Source organism: Neofelis nebulosa, chromosome 11 (assembly GCF_028018385.1).
Source record: "Neofelis nebulosa isolate mNeoNeb1 chromosome 11, mNeoNeb1.pri, whole genome shotgun sequence".
In the NCBI taxonomy this organism is placed as follows: domain Eukaryota; kingdom Metazoa; phylum Chordata; class Mammalia; order Carnivora; family Felidae; genus Neofelis; species Neofelis nebulosa.
Window position 1 is genome coordinate 94,172,034 of NC_080792.1, and position 27,669 is coordinate 94,199,702.

General features: G+C 52.2%; 1 long non-coding RNA gene across 1 annotated transcript; it reads left to right on the forward strand.

Moving 5' to 3' along the window:
- Positions 1-13,935: 13,935 nt before the first annotated feature.
- Positions 13,936-16,645, forward strand: LOC131489515 (uncharacterized). The gene is made up of 2 exons (XR_009250613.1): positions 13,936-15,300; positions 15,825-16,645. It is a non-coding gene; the product is annotated as an uncharacterized LOC131489515 (long non-coding RNA).
- Positions 16,646-27,669: the final 11,024 nt, after the last annotated feature.

A 27,669-nucleotide genomic window follows, 5' to 3' on the forward strand; every position in this document is an offset into this window, starting at 1 on the left:
GCAGGTGTGTTTGCTGTGCTCCGTGGCCTTAACTGCAGGTGTGAGCAGCAGCAGCAGGAGGAGGAGGAGGGGCGTGTGTCAGGAAGGAGTAAGGAGCTCCTCTGTAGGGAGAGGCTCCGGGTTTCCAGAATGTGGAGCCGGCGTCCTGCCTCAGGGCCCAGCCCGCGACTGGATCACAAGGGGACCTGCGTCGTAGACCTCAGGCCGTGGGGCCGCGTTCGGGGGCAGCAGAGCCCGGCTCCAGGGCGAGGACGTCGTCCTTGCGTGATGAACGTGGGTGCAGGTTAGAAGCCGCGCACGGGCAGAAAGCAAGCGGGCCGTGCGGCAGGACCCCCCGAGCCCCAACGGTTCCCTCTGAGCCGTCAGATGGAGCCCCGGCTGGTGCCTGGGTGGGCGCTGGGGGGTTTGCTCTGCCCCTGAGGCTGCAGGAGGGAAGGGTCTGTGGGGAGCAGGGGTCCTGGGCACCTGCCTGCTCTGGGACCTGAGGGGCTGTGGGGCTGGCTGGGAGCAGGGGTGACTGGGGGCAGGGGCCCCGCCGGAGAAGACCCGACTCAGGAGAGCAGGAAGTGGGGGTGCAGGATGGAGCGGTGCTGTCTGCAGGACTGGGCCAGCGGGAGGGGTTTCCCACCGTCCCGAGGGAGGCTGCCCGACGGGTGGTGAGCTCCCTGTCACCGGGAGGATTCGAGCACACATGGGTGATTGGGGCTCTCCTGGCCCCGGGCTCTGAGACAGGAGCCCTGGGGGTGGGTGGGGGGGTGGCTGGCACGTCCCGTCTGTGGAGAGGAGCCCTGGTCGGGGATGACCCGGCCTGGAAGGCACCGGCAGCAGGCAGGGCTGGGAGAAGTCTGGCCCCCAGCCCACGGCGGGGTCCCTCGGGAGGGGTCTTCCTGTGGGACAGCTCGGGATGTGCTGACTGAGTCACCCCCTCCCTGAGCTGTTGTGTTTGGTGAACTGATAGGGAGGCTCGTTTCTGATTCAGGACCTGGTCCCCCCCAGTCCCCCAGTCCCTCTGTCACAGGTGGGGGAAGGGGAAGGAGGAAGCCAGGGAGCCCTGTCCCCGTGGCAGCCCCCCTTGGCATCGCCCCTGTGTTAGGCCAGAGTCCTGGTGTCTGGGAGGGGCAGGTGGCCAGGGCAGGGTGTGGTCTCAGGCGTGGCAGGGGATGCCACGCAGGGCTGGGGGGAGGGGGGCAGGCGAGGTGCTCAGGATGCTGACTGCTCCCCGTGCTAGGCAGGTGGACAGAAGCAGAGATGGCAGGACACAGTGCAGCCCCAGGAAGGGCCCCCAGCCCGGCCTGCAGGCCCTGCCTGGAGCGGAACCTGTTCCCTCTGGGACAGTCCCTGCACCTGGGGCCACGGCAAGGAGGGACCCCCAGATTCCCACGGGAAGTGATCCCAGCGCCAGGTGCTCGTGGTGTCGCCAGCGGGGCACGGTGGTCGGGACGGCCCGTGGGCTCTGTTGACCCCGCCAGGGTTTGTCCTGCTTGTTCGAGTCCCCGCAGGGGTGGGAGGGGGGCCTGGGCAGGGTCATCAGGTGAGGTTCGAACACCCCTGGGTACCTGACTGAGCCCCGGGCAGGCAGTGCCTGCAGCCCTCAGGGTCACCTGGGCTTCGTGCCCCAGGAGCTGACTCTCCCAGGGGGTGGGAGCGTCTCTCCCCATTGCCTCCTGCCCAGGGCTGCCCTGACAGCCTCCGCCCAGCTGAGGGGGCCGGCACGGTGGGGGGGGGTTGTGGGGGGGGGGCTGCACCTGTGTTTGCACAGAATGACCCCAGGTGGCTGGGTATTTTAATTTAAATAGTTCAGCAGGAAGCATGAAAATCAAGCTGGGCATATTTCTGCTTAAGGACAACATATTTTAAATACTTATGGATTATTTATTCCCTTAATTCTCCTGAAATGCAACCGTAAATCCTTATTATTAGATTTTTAACGAATATTAACTTCTCAAATGAAAGTCAAGTTTCTGCTCTTCTCGGAGAGGCCGAGGGAGAGGGCAGAGTGCATCTGTCAGGCTCCGGAGGCGCCGACTCCGAGGGCAGGTCCTGGTACCCGGAGCCCCCGGGGCAGGCCCACCAGCCGCGTGGGTCTGGGGTCTTTACAGGAAGGAGCGGCGCCTCCCCTGCCCCTGAGGAGGGGTTCCATGGAGCCATCACGGTTCCGTGGAGCAGGTCTGCTCAAGCAGAAGTTTCGGCTCTGAGCCTTAGGGGCCCGTCCAGGCCTCGGGGTGCGGCTCGCTGGGTGCAGGTCCCCCAGATCAGGCGTGAGCCCGGCCCGCTGGAGGGCCGGTGGGGCCTGAGCGGGTGCGTTGCGGGGTCAGGGGCTCCGGGGGAGCTCGGTGGGAGGCCAGCTCCGTCCTCCGGCAGCTGGCTCAGAACTGCAGTGGTCCTCGTGAGTCCCAGCCGGTACTCCCGGGCCCTCGACACTTAGCTCCGGGCAGCGCCTGTCCCACAGTCCGGCTGGGCTGTTCACCCTGGAGAGCCGTGGGCCGTGACCTGCAGTCTCGTCCTGTAATTATCAGCCACTCAGGGACGAGGACCGGGCAGTAACCGCGTGCCTCCCTGCTGAGGGGGGTCTCCTGTCCCGCAGCATCCTCAGCAAGGCCTGATTGGTTCCCCGGGAGAGGCCACCCTGGGGGTGCTGACTGAGCCTCCCTTGGCCTCCAGGACATGGGTCTGAGGCTCCGGGTGGCTCCTGTGGGGGCTTGGGGCTGCCCAGGGGGCTGGGCGGGTGGACCCCGTGCAGGGGGAGCCTGGTCCCCTAGCCGGGCAGGCAGCCCCAGGTCACCAGCGAGGCCGCTGAGGCACAGGTCGGGGCCCTGGGCTCTGGCCAGGCTGCCTGGGCTTGACCCCCGGGGCCACCACCCCCTGGAGGTGAGGTTGAGGCATCCTTGATCGAGCCTGTCTGCACTTGTGGGTTCCCGCCCGCAAATGGGGGTGATGATAAATGCCTCCCCCAAAATGAGACAAGGAAGTGCTCTGAGCATGGCCTGGTGCAAGGTGAGCTCATTCAAACTCAGGGTCAAAGCCCAAAGGAGGCTCAGACCCCGGATCCCACATCCTGTGTGCTCAGCAGGCAGCGGAGTTTCTGACTGTAATTAACAACAGACCCCCCCCCCCCCCCCCCCCCCCCGCCATGGGAAGTCAGGCACCGCCCACCCTGACCAGGTGCTTGTGGGGTGGAGGCCTTCCCTGTGTGGGCACTTGAGGCTGATCAAGGAAAGGACCAGGTGGGTGTTGTGGACAGGTGCCTGCAGGGGCGTCCCCTCCAGCCAGCAGAGGGGGGGAGCCCAGGTGGGGCCGCAGAGGGGCTCTGGTGTCTGAAGACCTTCACGGAGGAGCCTGGGTCGCAGGACCGCAGGGGCCAGAGGGGTCTGGGCTCTTTCCTGCCCCACGGTGTGCGTGGTCTGCCACAGAGGCTGGCTGTAGTTTCGCTGCCTGTGCGAAGCAGGCGAGCCCTAAAAGGCTGAAAGTTGCTCCTCTGTCTCCATTTAAAGCAATGAGATGTGTCAGCCTTGGCATCTGGCAGGCGTGGGCTGGAGGGCAGTGCATGCTGTGAAGTCAGCGTGTGGGCTCGGTGTACGGGGCCGGAGAGAGCCCTGGGCCGGCTCCCAGTCAGTCTCCCTCACAGCCGGCCTCAAGCGCGCCCTCCTCCAGGGGGCAGAGGCACAGGGGTGTGTGTGCAGGACGCCTGCTGGGGTGGTGGCGGTTCCCTGGAACCAGGCACCGCTCCCTGGAGGGGCCTGTGCCGCACAGTTCTGAGTTCCGGAGCTGGGAGGGACCACCGCGTGATGCAGCGGGGGAGAGCAGGGACCTTCCCTGTCCCAGGACAGTCCTAGGACGTCCCTCATATTCCCTGGCACTTCTGCTCTGACTGGGATGCCTAATTCCTGGGGTACATCCACAGTGACCCGACCGGTCTCCGCAATCAGGCACATCTCCTCTGGCCTGTGATGTCCTGTGATACCCAAGGTGTGTCTAACGTGACCTCGGATGTCTCCTTTATTCCCAGGTGTGTCTGAACTGGCCTGGGAGCTCCCCAATTCACCACAGGTGTCTACACTGGTAGTTCTTATTCCCCAGGTGTATCTACTCTGACCTGTGATGACTAATCTGTTGTGTTTACTCTTACACCGGTTACGCCTGAATTCACGAGTGTACGTACAATGACTTCTGATGTTACCCCGTTGTGCAGGCTTTTTGGCTTTGACCTAGGGTGTCCTAATTCCCTAGAGGTGTCTACCCTGAACCTGGATGACTTTCTAACTCTCCAGTTGTGTCTACTCCTACGTAGAATGTCTCCCTCATACCACAGGTGTCTCTACCCTGACCTGGCAGACATGGAAGCACGTTTCCTAGACTAGTCTACACTGCTGTGAATGTCTCCCAGCTTCCCCAGGTGCGCCATCACTAGCCTGCGATTCTCCATAATCTCTAAAGTGTGTCCAGCATGAACTTGGATGTCTCCCTAATTATACTCACCTTTGATGTTTCCCACACAATTGTCCAAGTGTGTCTACACGGACTTGGGATCTCTCTCTCAATGTGTCTACACTGTGTTCGAGGTGCACACAGTGATGTGTCTACACTGTGTTGGGGCATCTCCCTTAATCCCCAAGTGTCTATACTCTGATACGTGCTGTGTCCCTAAATTCCCAGGCTGCATTGACTTGAGTGGTCTCCCTGATTTTGCAAGAGTTTCTCTAGTGACTTTGAAATCCCAGTAATGCCCCCAGGAGTGTCTTTACTCACTGGATGTCACTTGAATTCCCTGGGTGTGTCTTACCCGGACCAGGATGTCTTCCTAGTTTCCCCAGGATGGAGAATGTGGTCTAGGATGTCTCGTTACTGCCACTGTGTGTCTCCACCGACCTGGGAACTTCCCCCGAGTCCCCAGGAATCACCCTAAGAAACCTACTTAAGACCTGGGAATCTTCTTGGAGAAGCTAGATGTGTATACAGTGACCTGGGGGGTCCCCCTGCTTCACCAGTGTGTGCATCCTGACCTGGGGGGGTCCCGCTGCTTCATCAGGTGTGTTTAGACTTACCAGGCATGTTGTTCATAGTGCCCGGGTGGGTCTAAATTGTATCGGGATGTGTATTTCCCAAGTTGTGTCTTTTTAACCTGTGATGTCTTTGTAAGTCTCGGTTCTATATACCGCAATCTCGGATCTCTCCCGAATTCCAGGAGTGTGTATGCACTGATCTGTGAAGTCTCCCTCCTTCTGGGATTTATCTGTATCTCCCCAGATGTGTCCCACCTTACCTGGCATTGCCCTATAACTGCCTAGGTGTGTCTACCATGAACATGGATATCTTCCTATTCCAGATGTATCCACACTGACCTGGGATGTATCTACTTAGGAGTGGCTACTATAAACTGTTTCATACCCCTCATTCCTTGTGTGTATCTACGTTGACCTGGAAAGCCACCTTAATAACAGTGTGTTTACGCTGAATTAGAAAAAAAAAAAAAATCTCTCTAGCTCTCCACGTGTGTTTACTTTAACTTGATGGTCTCCCAAACCCCAGGTATATATACGTCATCCTGGGATGTCTACAGAATTCCTGAGGTGTCTCTAACTTAACCTAGTGTTTCTGCCACATAACCCAAGTGTGGGTACTTTGATTTGGGATCGGTTGCCGATTCCCCCGGTTTGTCTACACAGACGCGGGATGTTTCCCTAATTGTGTAGACACCTGGTTATCTATACCTTGAGCTGGGACATCTAATAACCCACGTGTGTCTCTGTTGACCTAGAAATTCTAATTTCCCAGCTGTTTCCATACTGACCTAATAGGTCTCCCTAATCACCAGGCATGTTTTTGACCTGGATGTCTCCCTCCTCGTGTTGTGCCTACTCTGATCTGGAATGTGCCACTAATTCCTCAGCTGTGTCTACACTGATGTGGGACGTATTGCTCATTTTCCAGATGTGTCTTCAATAACCTTGGATATCCTCTTAATTCACCAGCTATGTCTGCGCTGACCTGGGATCTCCCTCTAATACCCTAGATATTTCTACCCTGACCTGGAATGTTTCCTTCATTCACCAAGTATGTCTGCCCTAAACTTAAATACCTCTGAAAATTCCTAGGCATGTTTTCTCTGATACCCCCTTGTAGCCCACTTGTGTCCACACTAACACGAACAAATTCCTAATTCCCAGATGTTTCTACTAGGACTTGGGATGTCACCCTCCTTCCCCAAGTATGTCTGCTCTGACCCGGCACATGTCACTAATTCCTAAGGTGTGTGTCCACTGACCTGGGATATGTCATTAAAACAGGGGCTTATCTGTACTGCTATGGAGTCTGTTTTCTCTGTTGTCCCTACACTGGAAGTGTCTCCTAACTGCACAGGTGTTGGCTGTCTTGAACCTCAGTGTCTTCCTAATTCCTGAGATGCATCTAGACTGACTTGGACCGTTTCACTAATTCCTCAGGTATATCTACCAAAAATGGTATCTTTTCCTAATTTATCAGGGGTGTCTACACTGACCTGGGACAGTTTCTTAATTCCCTAGGTGTTTTAACACTGTGCTACTATAACTCCATAGGTTTCCAGGTATGTATACCTCAACATTAGATGTGTTGGGTTTTTAAAATTTTTTATTGGGATATAATTGACGTAATATAACATTAAGTTTTAGCACATTGATTTGATACGTTTTTGTGTTGCAATAGGATTACCACTGTAGCATTAGTTAATACATTTATCCCACCACAGATTATTTCTTTTTTGCAATGAGAACAGTTGAGATCTAGTCAGCAGCCCTGACGTTTGTAACACAGTCCTGTTGGCTATAAACACTAGCCGTACATTCGATTCCCGAGCTGCTTTATCTCCTGGTTACAAGTTTCCACCCTGACATCTCCCCAGTTCTCTCACCCCCCAGCCACTGCAGCCACAGTTTGCCCTGGTTTTGCAAGTTTGACTCCTTACTTTACATATGAGGGTATACAGTATTTGTCTTTCTCTGATTTATTTCACTTACTGTAATGTTCTCAAGGTCCATCCTGTGGTACAAATGTCAGGATTTCCTTCTTTCTCGTGTCCCAGTATTCCATGGTATGTCCACACCACACCTTTAAAGCTGTTTTTTTTTTTAATGTTTATTAATTTTTGAGAGAGAGAGAGACAGCATGAGCAGGGGAGGGGCAGCGAGAGAAGGAGACACAATGCAAAGCAGGTCCAGGCTCTGCACTGTCAGCACAGAGCCCGATGCGGGGCTCGAACTCACAAACTGAGATCATGACCTGAGCTGCAGTCAGATGCTTCATCGACTGAGCCACCCAGGCGCCCCACACACCATCCTTCTTATCCACTCACTCATTGGTGAACATTTCAGGTGTTTCCATATCTTGGCTATTGTGAATAATAATTACTATAATGGGGCGCAGATATCTTTTCGATATCGTATCTTCGTTTCCTTCAGGTGTATACCCAGAAATGGGTCTCGTGGGTCATACAGTTGTTCTGCGTTTTTAAAGTAGCCTCCATGTTTTCCATGGGGGCTGAACACTCCCACCACGACGCACATGGTTCCCGTGTCTGGGCGTCCTCGCCAACACTTCTCCCTTGTCGTCTTGGTGACAGCTGTTCCAGCAGGTGCCAGGTGGTAGCTCATTATGATCTTGATCTGTATTTGCCTGATTATTAGGGTTGTGGAATATCTTTTCATGTATGTACCTGCTGACCATTTGAATGTCTTCTTTGGAAAAATGTTAGTTCCTCTATTTTTTAAAAGATTGTTTGGTGTTATTACTGAGTAGTATGTTCTTTATATATTTTCAGTTTTAACCCTTTCCTCAATGGTTTGCAAATATTTTTCTCATTCCACAGACTGCCTTTTTGTTGGTTTTTTTTTGTTTGTTTGTTTGTTTTGTTTTTTGTTTTTTACTGTTCCTTTGCAGTGCAGAGGCTGGTTAGTTTGACACCGTCCTGCTGGCTTTTTGCTTTTGTTGTGCTTTTGCTGTCGTATCCCCAAAACCATTTCCAAGACCAACCTCAGGGAGCTTCTTCCTGCGTTTTCTTCTGGGAGTTCTGTGGCATCAGCCTTTATGTTTAAGTCCTTAATGTATTTAGAGTTAATTTTGGAGAGTTGAGTGGTGTAGGATAGGGGTCCAATTTCATTTCTCAGCAAACAGCTGTCTAGTTTTCCCAACACCATTTGCCGAAGAGACCCTCCTCTTCCTATTAGGTATTTTTGGCCCCCTTGTCAAAGAGTAGTGGATCATAAATGTGTGGGTTTATTTCAGGGTTCTCTGTCCTGTTTTATTGGTCTTTGTTTTTATGCCAGTACCATATTGTTTTAATTGCATGGTTTTGTAGTAGAGTTTGAAACCAGGCAGTGTGATGTCTCTGGATTTCCTTTTTTTTTTTAATCAGGAGCATTATATTTGGGGGTGCCTGGGTGGCTCAGTTGGTTAAGCATTGGACTATTGTTTTTGGCTTAGGTCATGATCTCACGGTTTGTGAGTTCAACTCCCTCACCGGGGTCTGTGCTGACAGTGTGGAGCCTGCTTGGGATTCTCTCCCTCTCTCTGTCCCTCCTCCACTCACTCTGTTTCTCTCTCAAAAATAAATAAACTTAAAAAAAAAAAAAGATTGTTCTATTTGGGTCATTCTTTGGGGAGAGTTCCATATAAATTTTAGGATTTTTTCTGTTTCTGTGAAAAATGCCATTGGAGTTCTGACAGGGGTTATGTTAAATCTGCATATGGCTTTGGGTAGTATAGCTATTTTAACAATGTTAATTCTTTGCTTCCGTGAACATGGGGCATCTTTCCTTTTGTTTCTTCAATTTCTTTCATCAAGCTCTTGTAGTTTTCATTGTGCACATTTTTCACCTGCTTGGTTAAATGTATTCCTATTTTTATTGTTAAAAAGTTGCTCTTGTGAATGCAATAGTTTTCTTTTTCAGATGTTCCACTGTCAGTGTAAACAGACACTGATTTCTGTGTGCTGATTTTGTATCCTGAAATTTTACTAAATTCATTGATTAGTTCTAATAGCTTTTTTAGTGGAGTCTTTAGGTTTTCTATGTATAACATCGTATCACGTACAAAGAATGACAATTTTACTTCTTCCTTTCTGATTTGGATGCATTTTCTTTCTTTGTTGCTTGATTTCTCTGGCTGGAATTTCCATTGCTGTGGGTTGAATAGGAATAGTGAACTCTTTTCTTGTTCCCGATCTTGATGGTGAAAGACTCAAAGTGTTTCTTCTGGGTATGAGGTTTGCTGTGGGCTCGTTGTTGACCAGCTTAATTATGTTGAAGTGTGTTCCTTCTGCACATGACTTGTTAACAGGTTTTATCATCAAAGGTATAGTCTGTTGAATGCTTATTCTGCATTAACTGAAATGATAGGAATTTTTTTCTTTTACTCTCACATGTATCACTTAGTGTATGTTGAACCACCCCCGCATCTCACGGATAAGTCTGTTGCTTGTGGTATTATATAACTGGTCTTAGGTGTTGAACTTAGTTTACTAATATTTTGTCAACCTACTATCGGGGTAATGCTTGCCTTGTAAAATAAGTTTGGAAGTGTCCCCTCCTCTTCAGTTTTTGGGACTGTGTTGGGGGAGGAACAGCATTAATTCTTCTGTAAACGTTTGGTAGATTGCAGCAGTGAAGCCACCTGGTCCCAGGGTTTTCTGTGTTGAGAGGTTTTTGGTTGTTGATTCAATCTCCTGACTCATTATTGGCCTATTCAAATTTTCTATTTCTTCCTGATCAGGCTTGGTAGTAGTCTCTTATGATCCTTTGCATTTCTGTCGTATCAGTTGCAATATCTTCTCTTTCATTTCTGATTTTGAGTCTTCTTTTCTTAGTCTAGCTAAAGGTTTGTCAAGTTTATCTTTCCAGAAACCCAGCTCTTAGTGTCATTGATCTTGTCTGTTGCTTTTCTGGTCTCTATTTCATTTGTTTCAGCTCTGATCTTGGAGAATCTACTTCCTTCCCTATGCAGACTTTGGGTTTAGTTCTTACCTTTCTAGTTCCTTGAAGCATAAAGTTACATTGTTTATTTAAGGTGCTTTTATTTTAACATTTGCACTAGTTACTATAAACCTCCCTCTCAGAGCTTGTTTTGGAGCATGCCGTGGGTTTTGGTGCATTATGTTTCTGTTGTCATTTGCAGGTATTTTGTTTAATTTCCTATTGATTTCTTCTTTGACCCATTCATTGTTCAGGAATGCGATGTTTAGTTTACACATTTGTAGATTTCCCAGCTTTACTCTCTGTGTTGATTTCCAGTTTTGTACCATTTCAGTGAGAAGAGATACTTGATATAATTTGTCTTCTTAAATTTGCTAGGACTCATTTTGCAGCCTGTCATATGATCTGTCCTGGAGAATGTGTGTATTAGGGAACAATGTGCATTCTGCTGCTGTAGCTAGAATGTTCTATAAATGTCTATTAGGTCCATTTGGTCTAATGTATGGTTCAAGTCCAATGTCTCCTTGTTGATTTTCTGTCTGGATGATCTATACCCATGGCCGAAAGAGGGCTATTAGAGTCTATTATTGTGTTGTCTTTTTTTCCCTTTCAGATCTGTTGGCATTTACTTAATATATTTAGGTGCTTTAACGTGTGTAAGTTTGACTGTCATATTCTTGGTAAACTCCCTTTATCATTATGTAATGACCTCTTTTGTTACTGTTTTTGGCTTAAAATCTATTTTCTCTGATATAAATACCCTTGCTTTCTTTTGGATTACACCCTCATGAAATATCATTTTCTGTCCCTTGACTTTGAGCCTATGTGTGTCCTTAAACCTGAAGCAAGTCTCTTACAGCCAGCATGCAGTTGGCTCTTTTCAGAAATCCATTCAGCCACCGTGTGTGTGTCGATTGGAGAATTCAGTCCATTTGTATTTAGTGTGATTACTGGTAACAGAGTGGCTATAGGAAGCCCTTATTACCTGTTTCCTGGTTGTTTCACACTTCAATTTTCCCTGTGCTGTTTTGCCCATTTTTGTATCTCAATTTTCTGTGGTGGTCCGCTCTCTTTTCCCTTTGCTCTTTTGTGCATCTATTTCAGAATTTTGCTCTGTGGTTACCAGGAGGCTGACATGATCTATCTCAGATAAAACAGCCCATTTGAAGTTGACAGTGACTCCACATACAGAATCCTCACTCTTTACCACTTGTATATTTTTGATGTCACAGTTTTTCTCTTTTGTATTGTGTATTAATCAATCATAGTAGCTGTAATTTTTATATTCTTTCCCCTGGACCTTTATGTTCCAGCAAAGTGGCTAATCTACCATCGCAATCTGACTCATGTGTCGTGTCGCTGATTAACGTCCCCTCACTCAGCTGGAATAACTCTTCTCAGCATTTCTTGTAAGGAGGGTCTAGTGCGATGAACTCGCTCAGCTTTTGTTGGAAAAGTGTCTATTTCTTCATTTCTGAAGGATAACTTTACCAGATATTCTTGGCAGGCAGTTTTTTTCCTACAGCACTTTGAATTATCATCCACTCTCTCCTGGCCCATAGGCTTTCTGCTGAGAAATGCACTGACTACCCAGTGAGGGTTCCTTTGTAGATTACAATATTCTCTGCATGCTTTTCGGATTCTTTGTCTTGGATTTTTGACAGTTTTGTCACGGTGAGTGTGTTTTGGGGAAGGCCTGTTGCCACCGGGATAGGAGGGTGGTCTATCGGCTTCCTGAACTTGGCTGCCCAAGTGTCTCCCCAGGTCTGGGACGTTTCAGCCATTATTTCTTAAATAAACTCCGTGCTCCTTTTCTCTTTCCAGAATGCAATTTTTCTGATACTTGTACTTTTGATGGAGTCGCATGGATCTTCTAGGCTTTTGTAATGCTTTTTAATTCTTTGTAATCCCGATTGGGTTATTTCAAAGTTCCTATCCTGTAGCTCACTGATTCTGTCTTTCATTTTATACACTCTGCTGTGAGTGCCCTCTATTGCATTTTTCATCCTATTCATTGAATTCTTTAGTCCCAGTTTTTTGTGATTTCTCATTGTTAAATTTCTCATTTTGTTCATGTACATACAGCTTTTCTGATTTTTGTTAAATTGTCTTTTGTGTGTTTTCTTTGGGCCCCTTATCAGCTGGGTCACAAACTTCAGCCTTTGTGTTTGGTTGTTGGAGGGTTACTGTTGCCTTATGGTGACGATGCGTTCCTTGATTCTTCACTCACGTTCCTTGTACTTTTGCGGTGCTGCTCTGGTGTAGGAGTGGCGGACATCGCCTCAGTCTTTGTGATCCCCTTCAGGTGGGAGATGCTGTTAGTTGAGCCTGTCGGGTCTGGGCTTTTTCTGTCCTTGTGTGGACATCCCTGTCCTTGCTTCTTGCCCTGTCCTGTAGCAGAATTCTTGAGCTTGTAGGCCTTCTCTGGTCTGGAGAACTCCCCTCATTTCCCGGAAGGTGGCCCTACAGACACTTGTGTGGTGCATCCTCCGCCCACAGGGGCAGACTGGGCAGGTGTGGGCTCAGTACTCTAGGTGTGGTGGATCCTCAGGTAGGGTTCTTCCAGAAGCTCACATTTGGACTTCAGTGCTAATATTCTCATCTGTCTGTTTGCTGATCCTCTCTCCCCCGGAGTCATGGACGTCCCTCAGTACTCTGGGTGCTGCTGGAGAGAAATGGGGTTCTCCTGCAGCCCCCACACAGCTGGAGAAGCCGGCACTCCCGGTGCTCCCTCCCACGTGGGAGAGGCTGCTGCTGCTCACTGAGCCCCACGTGGCGTCACCTTTGGGGAGGGGTGGCACCGGCAAAGTTCCTCTATTTCCAGTGGATCCAGACTCCAGGGATGTGCTGGAGCCGCCCCTGGGGCAGCTTGGACCCCACCCCCACCCCGGCCTTCCTTGTCTGTGCATTTCTGTCCAAGTCAGCATGCTCGAGGCTTCCCCACTAGCGGCAAGAGGGCTCCCGCTGGTTTGCAGTCCCTCGGAGGTCTGTCTGCCTATTTCCAGGTACACGGTTGGGTGACGCTCCTCCCAGATCCTTAGGCGTATGGGGCTGGATCCCAGAGGCACTTGCGTTCAAAGATGGATGCCTGACGAGTTATTCAAAAAGGGAGACACAAAGCAGGGATGTCTTACACTGCCATGATGCTCTGAAGGCCTTTCTGATACTCCAGTTACGTCTACACTAGCCCGGGATGTTCCCCTCATCCCCCCTGGTGTCCGCACTTGACCTGCTGTGTCTACTTAATACCCCACGTGTTACGCTGACACGGTTTACCTCCCTATTCCCCAGGTGCACCCACCTTAATCTCAGCTAACTGCTGAGGTGTGGCTGTTTATAGCTGGGATGTCTAATTATGCAGACGAGTCTACACCGAACAAGGACGACTTTCTAAATCCTCAGGGTGTGCCTATCCTGACCTGGGGTGTGTTCCTCATTTTCCAGGTATATCTACGCTGACCTATGATGTCTAGTCCCCTGTCTAACCAGACCTGGACGTTTCCCCAGTTCCCCAGGCATGTCCACGCTGATCTGGCGGGATGTCCACCCTGCCGTCTCCCTTGTCACTCTGGCTGTCTACCAGGGCGCCTCTTTACCCCACACAAAGTCTAACGTGACGCGTAGTGAGTGCTTCCTCGGGTAGTTCAACTCTGACTTGGGGTGTCCCCCAATTCTAACGTGATGCTCTCGTTCCCCAAGGGGAGCTACCATGATCTAGGATGTCACCTTGATTCCTCAGGTATTTCCACATGGACCCGGGAAGTGTCCCTAACCCCCCAGTTCTGTCTACCCTGATCAGGGAGACAGGTTCAGGCTGTAAGCACTGAGGCCTCCCTAGTAAGTCAGGTGTGTGTGCACGTGCCTGGAGGGGCATCTGTCCCGACCTGGGTTGTCACTCCAATTCTCCAGGCTTGTGACGTCTCCGTGACCCAGGATGGTGTCTGGCCTGAGCGAGGACTCCCTCCACGCTCCAGTGTTGCTGGTCCTAGCGGGGAGGTGGACTCTGTTCCCCTGGGGTGTCTACCTTTACAAGTTAGTCTCCAGAATTCCCCAGCTGTATCTCACTGGAACTCCACAGAAGTGACTTTCTCTATCGCAGAATATCTACAGTTACAGTAAGTGTTTGTGCAGTAGTTAGCTCGTTCCCTCCCTTAGCAGTACCAGTCTTATTCAGAGAGTAAAGAGTCTAATACAGGTTTTGCTTATATAAACAACGCGCAAAAAATTGAAACCCATCATGAAAAGCGCAGATTGGCTTATAAAAATAAAAACTGAATTTAACCAACTAAAAAGATCAACTGAGTACACTGGCATTTGATGAATTCAGGAGACATGGTCAGGGTCTATGCACAAGGGGGCAACAGAAAACGTCGCAGGTCAGAGTAAACACCTGGAGAACCCATGGCACAGAGCTGCTCTGACATGCCTGTACAGAGACCTTCCAGGTCAGTGTGGACGCAGTGGGATATCAGGCAGACATACCAGGTTATGGTGGGCACTTAAGCTGTTAAAGCACTGCCGGTCAGGGTAGACCCAAGTGCAGATAAAGGGAGGTATCCCAGCATGGTGTAGACACACCTCAGGACCAGGGAGACATCCCAGGTCAGGAGATCAACACCTGCGACAGGCAGACGTCCGGTCAGGACACACACACCTAGTGGACACGACCTACCCAGCCAGGGCAGACGTGGCCGGGGATTTCGGGAGACGCCGCAGGTCAGGTAGACTCACCTGTGCAACCAGGCAATACCCAAGATGAGGCAGCCAGCCCTGGGAAACGGGGAACCTTCCACTAAGACAGACCTGGGGAATGAGGTGCACGTCTCGGGCAACACTAGACACGACAGTCACGGCCAGAGATGCTCCCGCTGAGTACGGACACACCCGGGGCACGAGGGAGGCGTCCCTGGTCGTGGAGACACACACAGGCTTGGAGAAAACATACAAGGTGAAGGTAGCCACAGCTGGGGAGAGCTGAACACCTGCCAGGTGAGGGCAGCCAGGTAATGGTAAACATGGGTCACCGAAACATCCTCTGTCAGGTCAGTATAGACGTACCTGAACTATGAGCAGATACACCGGGTCAGGTGAGACACAGTCGGGAGAGAGGGAGCTATCACGGTTCACAGTAGGGACACCAGAGTTCTGAGAGACGTTCCAGGTTCTAAGACACACCTTGGAAACGTGGGAGACATCCTAGGACAGGGCAGACAAACCTGGGGAATAAGTGACACTTCCCTGGTCAGCATGGGGACACAAGGTGTATCTGGTAGACGTAGCAGGCCGGTGTAGACACACCTCTCTCCCCAGCCGCAGCTCTGGGGGCTCCCGCGGGTGGGGCCTGACCACAAGGCAGGAGGTGGGAGCCCCGGCCACACGGCCCGCAGGTCAAGGTGCGGGGAGGGAGTGGGGTGAACAGGGGGACAGTGGATCCGGGGCGACAGAGGGTGTGCTGCACGAGAGCCACCTGGACACACCCGAGCTCTCACCTGAGGGTGCCACACCTGGACGCTCTTGAACGGTCGCGGGCTCGTCAACGCTGGACTCCGTCCACCGGGCAACCACCAGGGTCCCCTCGGGGTGGGGGTAGGGGGGGCGCAAGCTCTGGTCCCCACCGCCCCGCCTGGCTGCCCCGTCCCGTGTCCCGACGGCCCTCTGCCACCGAGGCTCTGCATTGCCGCGCAATGTGGAAGAACCACACGGCACAGAGGTGGGGAATCTGACTCTCTCCTCCAACTGCCCTGGTTCCACCGAGACCAGCAGTAAAGAGGAAGCGCAATAATAAACCTGCCCGCGGAAAACCAATAAGAAGCGGGGCCTCGTGCCTTTGGCAAGAGGAGCCCAGAAATGCAGTAACTTTTTGCCTTAACTTCCCCTCCACAGGCTCTCGGGAAGGATTATCTGCTCGGATCCCAAGATGAGCCATTACGAGAGTCTGCTGCTTGAGCGGAACGCCTCTGGTCTGCAGAGAAACGTAGTTTTGCAAAGCGCCAGATCTCAAGACCTGGGTCTTGGCCGCTCTCCAGGGGCGGGAGGCCGGCCCCCCAGGGAGAGACGGGGTCGGGGAAGGGACCCCGCCGCAGAGCTGACCGCACGAGCAGGCGCAGGTGGCCGTGGTGTCCCCCGGGCCGGCCGATGCCGGGGAGGCCACACGGGGGTCACTTCTCCCTCGCGGCCGCCGTGCTCACGAACTACAAGTACCTCGTAAACCCCTAGGAGTGGGATCGCTGGGCCACATGGGTCTTTCCGAGACTCCCCTGTGTTTCCGTGGGGGATGTTCGTCTCCCGCGCCCACCGGCAACGCGCTCGGCCGTCGGCGTCACATCCTGGGCGTCACGTCCCGGCCGACGCTCGCTGTGCTGCGCTTCTGATGGTTGTGGGACCTCGCGATTGTCCTGTGTCCCCTGGTGAGGAGTGAGGGGAGTTCCAGTCGGGCGCTGACCGGCCATCTGTGCGTCGTCTCTGGAGACAGACTTGGCCCATCTTTTAATGGGATCGTTCCTTTGTCGCTGAGCAGTTTTTACAGATCCTGGGTGTCGGCCCCTCATCAGGTGAGGGAGACGTTTTCTCCCGTTCTGTGGGCTCTTTAACTCCCCTGATGGCGCCCCAAAGTGCTTCCTTTTGTGAAAGTCCAATTTATCTGTTTTTCTAGTTGCCTGTGCTTCGGGTGTTAGAGCCAATAAATCACCACAAATGCAACGTCACGAATCTTCTCTCCTGTGTGTTCTTCTAAGAGTCTTAGGTCTTAGCTCTTACGCTTGGGTATTTGACCCCATTTCTGCTGATTTGGGCATATGGTGTCACGTAAGGGTCCAGCCTCTTTCTCTCGCGCACGTGTGGATGTCCAGTTTTCCCAACACCATTTGTTAAAGAAAAACCTGTCTTTTCCCCCGTTGAATAGTTTTGGCACTCTTGTTGGAAATCCGTTGACCAAGTTTATGCGGCCTTCTTTCTGGGTTTTCTCCTCCAATCCGCTCGTCTCTACTTGTGTTTTATGGCAGAACAACACTGTTTCTATTGCTGTAATTTTGCAGTGAATTTTGAAATCAAGAAGCGTGAGTCCTCCAACTTTTCCCTTGTCAAAATTATTTCGCGTATTCCGGGTCCCTTGAAACGCCGTATGAAATTTGGAACGTATTTTTCTGTATCTACAAAAAAAGTGTCCAGGGCTTCGGGGGTGATGGCAGTGAACCTGCAGAGGAACCAGCATTTCGGGAACACTGTCGTCCTAGCGGCGTCCCGTCACCCGGCCGTGAACACGGGACATCTGTCCGCGTATTAACGCCTTCCGTGGTCGTTCAGTAACACGGTGTAGTTCCCGTGAACAAGTCTCCTGTCTCGTTGGCCTAACTTGTTTCTAAATGTCTTACTCTTTTTGACGCCATTTTAAAAGGAATCGTTTCCTTAATCTGAAACGTGAGTGACTTCTGCCGCCTTCCTGAGTCTGTCAGCGCTGACGGTGGTTTCCCGTTGGAGACTTCAGGGTTTCCTACATGTGAGACCGCGCTGCTGTGAACACGGGACCTCGGGTCTCCCTTCCCAGGCCACCTCCCCCACACACACAGCTGTCCCCCCGCGGCCCCCCCCCGGTGGCCCCCTGCCCGCCCACAGTCCCGGCTGCCAGTTTCTGCTTCTCGAGGCCGCGGAGTCCGGTCTGTTCAGAGGAACTAAGTAGATGCGCTCACTCGGCTCAACTCACCTGCTCGACGGGCCGCGTCCGGCTGGGGTTTTCTCTCCAGGCTCCGATCACGCGGTGTCTGAGTTCCCCACCGCCGTCGGACCCCGGGCTTGTCCTGCGGCCCAAAGAGGCCTGGGGCCGCCCCGCTGCAGAGACGCAAGGCCACGCAGCAGAAGGAATCTGGGGACATGGCGCTCTGTTCCCCCCGAGACCGCGTGCAGATGGCCCTGAAGCCGCTCTTCTGCTTCCAGCACCACATGGGCCTTCACACAAGGCTGCTTCCCCCACCGGCAGGAGCCTTGGCGAGGGGCTGTGGGGATGGAGGCGAAGGACCCCAAGCCGGGCAGGAGCACGTGCCACAGAAACCACCCAGAATCCACCGGGGAGAGCAGGCGAATGTGCAGCGTCTGCTCAATCTGATGGAGGGGCTCGCGGCTGCCTGCTCCCGGTGCCCATGGAAGTGCCCACGCGGGGACACTGAGCACCACTCTCCCCCTCAGGTTCTAAGCAGCTTTTCTGGAACGGACTCCTCGGGAACAAGGGCGGACGTGAAGCGATATAGACACAGCCCGAGTCACCAGCAACGAGGACCCGTGGGAAGAGTCCCGGCGCACCCGTCGCTGGAGCCCACCCGGCCCAGACCCGGCCCCTTCTCCTGCAGAAGCGCCGCCCCGCTCGTTCGAAGGCCCTGGGACGTTTCCAGCCCACTGCTTCCGGCTACTGTTGCCAGACACACGGGGCAGGTGTTTCTGCGGGGCCTCCGCACCTGCCGATGCCGGAGGAAAGGCCGCGGGGTCCTGTCCGCGGGCGGCCTCGTTTCTGACCCGAGCGCAGGTCACACCCGGTGCTCACTGTGAAAATCTGCTGCGTCGTTCACTTGGGATTTGTGACGTAAACTTTAGTAGAAGGAAGACACACGGGTCATTCCCGGAGACGATCGGGGACGCTCTCTTTTAGGAAAGGGACTGGGACGGGTCTCACTGTTTTTATCGGCATCTCCTCCTTGGGACAGGGTTATGGGTCCCAACCCTGCCGGACTCAGGCGCGCCCCAGAGACCCTGCTGTGGCCAAGTAAGTGTGGGGGGGGGAGTTATGTGTGTCACTTCTTCCTTTCAGAGGCTGCTCCCGCCATTCTCTCCCTCCTCCTCCCTTCTCCTTCCTCCTCCTTCTTTCCTCCCTCCTCCTCCCTCCTCCTCTTGCTGGTCCACTGGTCGGTGGTGCCTTACCTGTGCCAGTGGATGGCTTCGCATGGGCAAGAGGCAGAGGGGGAAAGCCAGCAACAATGGTGTGCGTTAAAGGTGGCCTGGAGTCACAGCAGGGAGAGGGAGAGGGAGAGGGAGAGGGAGAGGGAGAGGGAGAGGGAGAGGGAGAGGGAGGAGGAGGGGGAGAGGGAGGAGGAGGAGGAGGAGGGGTGAGGATGAAGAGGAGGGGAGGTGGGGAGGACTGCCTACCTAACTTGGAGATGTACTGAAACACTCCAGTACTCACACAGTGTGGCGTTGGGGAGAACACACACACATCGATAGGACAGAAGAGGACCCAGCAGTCGACCCACATGAACACCGCCAGCCCGCCTCTGACACAGGAAGGAAAGCAAGCATTGGAGCAAGGGCAGTTCCGGCAACAAACGTGCTGGAACACCCGGACGTCCTCCTAGGAAAATGAACGAGCCTGATGCAGACCTTACACATCTCATGAAGACTGACTCAAAAAGGATCATAGGCCTGAAGTGCAAAATTCTATAAAGTTTCTAGAAGAAACTCAGGAGAAAACGCAGGTGACCTTGAGCAAGGTGAGGACTTTTCAGCAGTGAAGGAAATAACTGATAATCTGGAATTAAGTTTTCAAACTTTTGTTCCATGAAGAACACTGTCACACGGGGAAGGAAAACCACCCCTGACACGGGATTTTGTCACCAAGATACATATACAAAGACTTCTTTTTTTTTTTTTTTTTTTTTTTTATTTATTTTTGGGACAGAGAGAGACAGAGCATGAACGGGGGAGGGGCAGAGAGAGAGGGAGACACAGAATCGGAAACAGGCTCCAGGCTCCGAGCCATCGGCCCAGAGCCTGACGCGGGGCTCGAACTCACGGACCGCGAGATCGTGACCTGGCTGAAGTCGGACGCTTAACCGACTGCGCCACCCAGGCGCCCCTACAAAGACTTCTTGAAACTCAGCGGTCACAAACAACCCAATGAAAAAATGGGTCACTGACTAGAAGAGACACCTCACCAAAGGAGACAGACTGATGGCAAATAAGCATTTAAAAAAATGCCCCACATCATCCGTCAGAGAAAAGCAAATAAACACATATCACTAGGCACCTGTAGAACAGCCCAAGTCCAGAAAGCCCAGATCACAGACAACACCAATTTCTGGAGAGGACATGGCGAAGCCAGAACTCTTGCTCATGGCTGGCAGGGATGCAAAATGGCGCAACCACTCTGGAAGACAGTTTGGTGGTTTCTTAAAAAACTAAACATAGTCTTGGCCTAAGTCCAGCAAGCTCCCTGGTATCTACCCACTGGAGTTGAAAATTTATGTCCACACAAAACCTGCACACATTTATAGCATCTTTAATCATAACTGCCTCGCCTTAGAAGCAACAAAGATGTTCTTCAGCAAGTGAACAGGTAAACTGTGGAACATACAGAAAATGGAATATTGTTCGGTGATAAAAAGAAATGAGTTTGAAGGTATGTCACCATGGCGGCCTAAGACAGCCCTTGTTTTTGTCCCCTCCAACAATGAAAATTAACGAAGATAAACAAAATTGACAAATATTTAGTGATGCTAAGACTCAAAATCAGAAATGGAGAGACATTACGATAGATACCTCAATAATAAAAAGGATCCTAAGAGACTGCTACAAATAATTGGAAACCACCAAACTAGATAACCTAGAAGTATGGACAAATTCCTAGATACACACAACCTACCAAGATTGAATCAAAATGAATTAAAAAACAGGAACAGACCAATAAGAAGAGATTTAATCAGTGACCAAAAATGCATCAACACAGAAAAGCCCAGGACCAGATGACTTTCCTGGTGAATTCTACCAAACATCTGAAGAGAAATCAACACCAGTCTTTCTCAAATTCTTGCAAAAACTTCAAGAGGAGAAAACACTCCCAAACTCATTTTACAAGGCCACCATTACCTGGCTAAAGGCAAGTAAGAATGATACAAGGAAAGAAAACTACAGAGCAATATTCCTGATAAATACAGATGCAAAAAGTCTCAACACAATATTAGCAAACTGAATCCATCAGCACAACTAAAAGGATCAGACATTATGATATACTATGATTCATCCCTGGGATGCCAGGATGGGTTCAACACACACAAACCAATAAACCTGAAGATGCACGTTAAAAGAATCAAGATAAAAATCATACAATCATATCAACAGATGCAGAAAACACATTTGGCACAATACAATATCCTTTCATGATAAAATCCCTCAACAAACTAGGTACAGAACATACCTCAACGTAATACAGGTGGCCTACGACAAGCCCACGGTGAACATCATACTCAATAGTGAAGGTTAAAGCTTTTCCTCTGCCATCAGGACAGGATGCCCACTCTCACACTCCTGTTCAACACAGCACTGGAACTCTCAACTAGAGCAGTCTGGCAAGAAAAAGAAATAAAAGGCATCCAAATTGGAAAAAAAGTAAAATTGTCTTTATAGACGATATGCTCTGAAACACAGAAGATCTGAAGGACTCCAACAAAAAAAATTAGAACCAATGAATTAAGTTTCCAGATACAAAATCAACCCACAGAAATCAGCTGGTTTCTAGACACTACCAATGAAATATCCAAAAAGCAAATAAAGACAAGTATCCCATTCACAATGGCACCAAAACCAAGAAAATATTTAGGAATAAATTTAGCCAAGGAGGTGAAAGTTCTGCACAATGAAAACTCTAAGACCCAGGAGGAAACTGAAAAAGACACAAGTGGAAAGATGTTCTGTGTTCGTGGATCAGAAAAATTACTGTTGTTAAAATGGCCATACCACACAAAGCCATCTATAAGGCCATCCCTATCAAAATTTGAATGTCATTTTTCACATAAATAGAAAAAAAAATCTGTAAACGTATGGAAGCACAAAAGACCCTTAAGAGTCAAGACAATCCTGAGAAAAGAACAGACCTGAAGGCATCACACTTCCTGATTTCAAGTTAAAATACAAAGCTGTAGTGATTAAAACAACATGGCACTGATCTAAAATTAAACACACCGACCAATAATGGAATGGAACAGAGAGCACCGAAATACACCCTTGCATATACAGTCAACTCATATTTGACAGAAGAACCAAGATTACTCAATGGGAAAAGGCTGGTCTCTTCAATCAACCGTGTTGGGAAAGCTGTCTAGCCTCGTGAACAAGAACAAAACTGGACCCCTAGCTTACACCATCCACCAAATAATGTGAAGCTGATTAGTGATGCAGAATACCTGAAACCACGGAAACCTTCCGGAAGGGTATGGGGAATAGGCTTAGGGATCCCCTGAGCTTGCACCAATGGGTCAATAAGGCATAAAGAAGTAGAAAGCCACAGGATGTATGCGTCCAAGATTAGGTAAACGGCAAAGGCTACCAGTATAGGACAAAGGTATAGGAATAAGAAATCTCAGGATGAAAACCTCCAAGATGAGGTAAACAAGATTAGGTATGCAGGGTGGAAATGCTTCCCAACTTAGTACAACAGCAGAAAGCTGCTTTCACAGGAAGGAAGGACCAAAACAGGTAAACAGGTAAATAGGACTTTAGACCTCTATGGTATGAAGTTGCCCAGAGAGGAGCTAATTAGCGACAGAAAGGTGCCTTGTTGACCCTGAGGTAGCATCTCCCTCTCATCCCCCAAGCTAGCTAAGATAAACAGATGTGGTGCCTCATGCCTGCTGTAAACAACCATCTGCCCAACACCAGACTTTGTTTTGTATTGACCCAAACCCCTAAGACCGCATACCTTCAAAACCCTCTTTCCCTCATATCTATGAGTTAACATCCATGGTTTCATTGTCTCTTTGTGCACGTCCATTACACTTGTAGGCCTTCTGAACTAATAAAAATGGAGCAAGGACCTTTACTCAAGTCTCTTGTCTCCTCCCGGACATTAGCCTCTCTCACATTTCAATCCTGTGTCCACTCTCTTGCTGGACAAGAGAGAACTCCAGACCCAGAGTCTACGACAGAAGGGAACACAGTGAAGAAGCACCCTGACATTGGTCTTGGTAATGATGCTTTCTTTGTCTAGGACACCAAAATCACAAGCAACAAAAGTGAAAATTAATAAGTGGGATTACCACAAACTGAAAAGCTGTGTCAGCAAATGAAAATCCACAAAATCAAAGACAACCTACAGAATGAAAAAAAAAAATTCATGAATCAGATATCTGATAAGGGGATGTTAATATATATAAAGAACTCCTACAACTCAAAGCCAAAACAGCCGATTTAAAAATGGGCAAAAGAAGTGAATAAATGTTTTCTCCAAAGAAAACATCCAGATGGCCAGCAGGTACGTGAAAAGATGCTCAGCATCACTCAGCATCAGGGAAATGCAAGTCAAACCCACAAGGAGACATCACCTCACACCTGTTAGGATGGTCATCGTCAAAACCAGTGGAGATAACAAATGTCGGTGAGGATGCGGAGAGAAGGGAGCCTTGGCGCACTGCTGGTGGGAAATGGAAGCGCTAGGGTTGCCATGGAAAACAGCATGGAGCCTCCTCGGAATGTTAACAGCTGAACTACCCAATGGTCCAACGGTCCACTTCCGGGTGTGTTTCCAGAGGGAATGAAACACGGTCTCAGAGAAGTGTCTGCACTCCCACGTTCACTGAAGCATTATTCGCAACAGTCAAGACACGTTAACAGCCTAAGCCTCCACAGGCAGGTGAGTGGACAAAGATGTGTGGACAATGGAGTTCGGCCTCAAGAAAAAAAGAAAATGCTGCCATTTTCAACAACATGGATGGGCCCTGAGGGCATTAAGCTAAAAAAAAAAGTCAGAGAAAAACAAATACTGTATGATCTCACTCATGTGGAATCTTACAAACAAAAAATAACTCAGAGGCAGAGTGAACTCAGAGAAAGAATGGTGGTTATCAGGGGCTCGGGGGCTGGGGGAAGTAGGGAGAAGTTGGTCAAAGGGCCAGACTTCCAGTTAGAAGGTAAATTCTGGGGATCTGAGGTACAGCATGGCAATTATAGTTAATACTGTAGAGTAAACCTGCAAGCTGGAAGAGAGTAAATCTTGACTGTTCTCACCACAAACAATGCTAATTATGTGAATGTAATGCAAAAGCTGACACCTCCATCAAAGTTCCGCATCAACACACATTCACCTTAAACTCACACAATGCCGATTATAACTCGGGAAGGCTGGGAAAGAAAAGGAAGTGAGCCCTCAAGCCCCGAAGAGACGCGGAGGAACCTTGGACGCGTATCACTAAGTGAGAGCAGCCGCCCTGGAAAGGCCACGGGCTGCATGATTCCAACCGTATGGCATCTGGACAAGGCAAAACCAAGGAGACAGTAAAGGATCAGTGTTGCCAGGGCTCGGTGAGGATGAACAGGGGATTCTTACGGGAGTGAGAATACTGTGTGCGGCCCCGTCGTGGTGGATACTTTCTATCATACCCTTGTCCAACAGCAAGCCCACGGAACGTCCACCACCAGGAGCAAACCCTAGGGCAAACCGTGGCCTCCGTGATGAGCTGTGGTTGTAGGTTGAGAAGTAATGAATGGCTCAGCCGGCAGAGGAGGTTGATAAAGGCGGGGGGGGGGGGGGGGGGGGGGTGGGGGGTGTGCACGGGGCAGGGAAACATGGGAATCTGTACCTGCCTCTCAATTTTGCTGTGGACCTAATGCTACCCTAAAAAAATTAAACTGTTTCCTTTTTTTAATGATAGTTGTTTTAAGCTAAGTTTACGGAGTTGGTTATTACACATGGATTCATAAATGCTTATTTGCACAAGTGACCTGCTGTTGCACAGACTGCTCTGAGACGGGCTTTAAGTAGGCCCCACGCCAACTTGGGGCTTGAACTCACCACCCCAAGATCGAGAATGCCATGCTCCACCAACTACGCCAGCCAGGCACCCAAAACAAACTATTTTAGGGGCGCCTGGGTGGCTCCATCAGTTAAGCATCCAACTTCGGCTCAGGTCGTGATCTCGCGGTCTGTGAGCTTGAGCCCCACGTCGGGTTGTGCTGACAGCTCGGAGCCTGGAGCCTGTTTCAGATTCTGTGTCTCCCTCTCTCTCTGGCCCTCCCCCCATTCATGCTCTCTCTCTCTCTCTCTCTCTCTGTCTCAAAAATAAATAAACGTTAAAAAAATTTTTTTAATAAATATTTTAAAATAATGACTCATTTTTAAGCTTAAATTCATGTAAATGGCCCCAAATTGCCCTCTTACTAATTGCTAACCAAATACAGCCTGTGAGGGCTCTGAGACTCAGCCTCCTCTCTCCTAGTTTAAAACGGATTTAAAATGCAAATGCAGCCACCACCATACCCACCACACTTGCTCCTCCTGAGCCCCTGCCCCTCCCAGGTACCATTCCCCAGGACCCTGGCCTGACACAGGAGCCATGACAAGGGGGGCTGCCACAGGGACAGGGCTCCCTGGCTTCCTCCTTCCCCGTCCCCCACCTGTGACAGAGGGACTGGGGGGAACCAGGTCCTGAATCAGAAACGAGCCTCCCTATCAGTTCACCAAACACAACTAACTGCTCAGGGAGGGGGTGACTCAGCACATCCCGAGCTGTCCCACAGGAAGACCCCTCCCGAGGGACCCCCCCAGACTTCTCCCAGTCCTGCCTCCTGCCAGTGCCTTCCAGGCCGGGTCATCCCCGACCAGGGCTCCTCTCCACAGACGGGACGTTCCAGCCACCCCCCCCCCCCCCTCCCAGGGCTCCTGTCTCAGAGCCCGGGGCCAGGAGAGCCCCAATCACCCATGTGTGCTCGAATCCTCCCGGTGATGGGGGGGGGGGGCTCACCACCCGTCGGGCAGCCTCCCATGGGACAGTGGGAAACCCCTCCCTGCTGGCCCAGCCCTGCAGACAGCACCGCTCCATCCTGCACCCCCACTTCCTGCTCTCCTGAGTCGGGTCTTCTCCGGCGGGGCCCCTGCTCCCAGCCGCCCCCACAGCCCCTCGGGTCCCAGAGCAGGCAGGTGCCCAGGGCCCCTGCTCCCCACAGACCCTTCCCTCCTGCAGCCTCAGGGGCAGAGCAAACCCCCCAGCGCCCACCCAGGCACCAGCCGGGGCTCCATCTGACGGCTCAGAGGGAACCGTTGGGGCTCGGGGGGTCCTGCCGCACGTCCCGCTTGCTTTCTGCCCGTGCGCGGCTTCTAACCTGCACCCACGTTCATCACGCAAGGACGACGTCCTCGCCCTGGAGCCGGGCTCTGCTGCCCCCGAACGCGGCCCCACGGCCTGAGGTCTACGACGCAGGTCCCCTTGTGATCCAGTCGCGGGCTGGGCCCTGAGGCAGGACGCAGGCTCCATATTCTGGAAACCTGGAGCCTCTCCCTACAGAGCTCCTTACTCCTTCCTGACACACGCTCCTCCTCCTCCTCCTGCTGCTGCTGCTCACACCTGCAGTTAAGGCCACGGAGCACAGCAAACACACCTGCCCTTCATCCCTGGGCTGAGCTGCAGGTGACACCCAGCAGGGCGCTGGGCCGCCCCTGGCTGGGCTCCCTCCCTCCCACCCACGCTCGGGCATTTGCTGCAAAGCCACTCACCTGGGGACTCAGGCAAGTGTGGGCGATGCACGGACCCCGCCCTGAGTTCCCCAGGGGGCACAGACGCCAGGGAACCGCGGGGACCCAGGCGTCCCGACTGCTGGTGCCAACCCCACTGTCTAGAGACGCGCAGCCCCGTTCCCAGAGACCGGCCTGAGGGTGAGCGCAGGGGACGCATGGGCCTCCCTCCCAGAAGACCCCGTGCGTGGCCAGGCCTGCTCCCCGTCAAGTCCATGAGCTCAGACCCCCGAAGGCAGCTCTCTGGGCCCTCACCTGTAGGGGCTTCTCAAGGGGCCTCACCTGGGAGCCCACATCTGGGGGAACCTTACCTGGGGTCCGTATCTAGGGGGGGTCCATACCGAGGGATCCTCACCCGGGGTCCATAACTAGGGGGGGGCGGTCCACACTTAGGGGGCCTCACCTGGGGGGGCCTCAAGGGGGCTGTCAGAGGCCCCGACTGGGGAAGGGGCCCGAACCCTCGGGGCTGCGGCCTGAGATGCAGGGACAGGCGTCTGAGACTCGGCCAGGCCTGTCGCTTCGACCGCTGACCCCACCTCACCTCCCTTCCGTCGGGCTCGGTGCCTGGGTCACGGGCCGCGGGCACCGCCGCTCCCTCCTGGGACAGGGGGCCGGGTCGGGGTGGAGGAAGGGAGTCCTCTCCCAGCCACAGGGCCTCTGCTCTGGCGCTCAGGGGCCCCGCTGGGGGGAGGGCAGGAGGCGCACCTGTCCGGGGGGCGGGGCGGGGGCGGGGCTTGCTCCAGGCTGACACGCAGGGCAGGAAAACACCTGCTGCTCCCGCCCCTGAGCTGGCCGAACTGCCAGGAGGCACCTTGGGCAGAGGAGAGAACCATCTGCCTCCCCGGCACACGCGGGCCTCCCCGCGGCGGCGGCTGGCAGATGACACCGGCGGGGACCACGTCGCCCCGGGCACGTCGGGGCGCCTCCTCTGGGGCCTGGCGATGGCCCTCGGGCTCCGTCGGGAGGACGTGTGCTGAGGCAGAGGAAGGGTGTGGGCACCGCCTCCCCCGGGTCCGCCGCCCCGTCCCCCGGTCCGTCTGACACGGGCCCACCGGCCGAAACGGGTCTGGACCTGCCGCCCGGAGACCCGCTCTGAGTGGGGGAGGTGGGGGGTGGCGGGGAACACCTGCCCCGGGCGGTGCTGGCGCGGAGGGGACTCCGCGGACCGGCCGCTAAGGAGGAGTTCGGCCCGGGAGGGGAAGGGGGCTCCGCGCGGGGACCTCCCGGCCGCTCGGGCTGGATGGGCATCCT